This window comes from Poecilia formosa, unplaced genomic scaffold (genome assembly GCF_000485575.1).
Source record: "Poecilia formosa unplaced genomic scaffold, Poecilia_formosa-5.1.2 Scaffold56, whole genome shotgun sequence".
NCBI lineage: Eukaryota > Metazoa > Chordata > Actinopteri > Cyprinodontiformes > Poeciliidae > Poecilia > Poecilia formosa.
The window spans coordinates 563,211-565,562 of record NW_006799995.1 but is presented as its reverse complement, the minus strand read 5'-3'; positions in this window follow the sequence as shown (position 1 = coordinate 565,562).

Below are 2,352 nucleotides of genomic sequence, written 5' to 3'. Positions count from 1 at the left end.
ACAGTGAGCTTTGTAGTACTTTCTGTCTCCCTCATCACCAGGGGTGAAAGTAGTTTTTATAGGAAACTGGCGCTCTGCGGGGTGGAGAAGGAGGTACTAGCTGAGCTGTACTGTCTCAGTCAGTACAACTAGCTTTGCTAGCATCACGTCCACAGATCTTACCTTTCTTTAAGCTTTCCTTCCAAGTGGCTAAAAGTTGGACGAAGTCCCCACCGTCTGTGAAAGAGAAGCGCTGCTGATTTTACATGTCGCCATATCTCATGATTTATGCAGCGCTATTATATTACTGACGATTAGACAGACATCTTCTCCCGCTCAGAGGAAACCACTGCGCATGTCTGGAGCTCCGCGTGCGGGGAGGCGATGGGTGAACACAGACAATACGTCACGTTATTGCTTGGATTTTACGGCGCCACCTTAAGTCCCTGAACTTCACATTTTAACGGAAAAAAGAGCTCAATGCGACTTGGATGTAACGAGTAACGCGACAGTTTTGTAGAAATGTATGGAAATAGAAAGTACAGATACTTACTGTAAAATGTAGTGGAGTAAAAGTAGAAAGTACCCATTATTAAATCTACTTAAGTAAAGTACAGATACACTAAAATTGTACTTAAGTTCAGTAACGAAGTACATGTACTTCGTTACTTCCCACCACTGTTGGGGAGGAGGAGTTGCCCCTGCTACAATGGCTCTGCACGATCTGTCAGGCAGACCTGTATGTAAATAAGAACAATCAGAGGAAGGTGATTAACAGGTTTTTGCTTTTACAGCAATCTGTGTCATGTGACTAAGCTTTAATAGTCACATGACATGTCATAGGTAAATGATATAGATATGTAGAAATAGATATTCAAATCATAGTACAGTGTATTGTGATCGTACACAGTATTGTGATCTACATCACAACACTTTGAGGTAGATATTTGCATCACAGTATTTTTGGACTGTCTTTGAATGTTGGTCCCTGTAATAATTTGGTCTTTTTCGTGTCAATTTCTGTAAACCTGAAAACTCATCAGATATAAACGTTCTCTCTCTACGGGACCGAGTTCATCATCAGCTCACATAAAGCTGGTAAAAGTTTTTTTTTTATTTGAGATGTTTCATTTTGACAGACTTTACACAACAAGATAAAAAAGGAACAGGACCTACATTCATACTGCACGTGTTTCTCTCATGTCGTCATTGATGACGTGATCCTCGGTGGCAAATTCAAAGCCCGAATCACACATCACAGATTGACGTCAATGAGCGACTGAACCAGAGTCTTTGAATGTAGGTCTTCTACGATCATTTGGTCACTAAACTTATTTTCGTCTTGCAGAACGAACCAGTTAGACAGGTTCTTAGGATCGAATAGTTTATCCTTCCTGTCTTTACCTCTCTCTCAGTCTATCCCTCAGGGGTGTGTACGAACATGAGGGTTCGTACACAAGTGTTCCCACAGGAGACGAAAAGGAAAAGTTTTAGCGCCGGGGCTTTTTTATAAGCCCCATACCTTACGCCTTCCCGCGTAAGGTAGGAAACTGGCGTTCAGCGGGATGGGAGGCGGAGGAGTTGCCTCTCCTGCTGTAGCGCCAGGCCTGGCGGCATGGGCTGACTCTCGGGGAGCATTGCGGGGCTCCAGTCAGCCATGCCCGCCCTGGATGGGAACCTTTTTTTTTTCTTTTTTTTTTTTAAACCTCAGAGTGGCCAACTTTCTTTTTTTCCTATCTCCATTGCTCAGTCATACAAATCAACCAATCATGACAGGCCAACTGAAAATAAAGAGGGGCGGGTCACTTACTCATTTATTCATGTTTATCTTCACGAACAGACCTGCTTTTGTTCGTGCAGCATGGCTATTCGGACTTATTTAAAAAATAATAATCGGAGGACAAAAGGTAACAAATATATTTTCAAAACAAAAAAAGACTTTGTCTTTAAAAAACCCCCCAAAAACTTACACCTTCCCGCATGAGGCGTAAGGTAGGAAACTAGCGCTCTGCGGGGTGGGAGAGGAGGAGTTGCCCCTACTGTGTCCTGGAGGACCGACCTGCATGCAGGGCTGAAAGTAATGGGGTGCGGTAGGGTACTGCGTACCTCTAAAACAGGGGTGTCAAACTCCAGTCCTCGAGGGCCGCTGTCCTGCAGTTTTTAGATGTACCACAGGTACAAAACACTGGAATGAAATGGCTTAATTACCTCCTCCTTGTGTAGGTAAGTTCACCAGAGTCCTGCTAATGACCTAATTATTCTATTCAGGTGTGGTGCAGCAGAGGCACATCTAAAAGTTGCAGGACAGTGGCCCTCGAGGACTGGAGTTTGACACCTGTGTCTTAACACATGTCATGTTTGCTGTTGTTGATG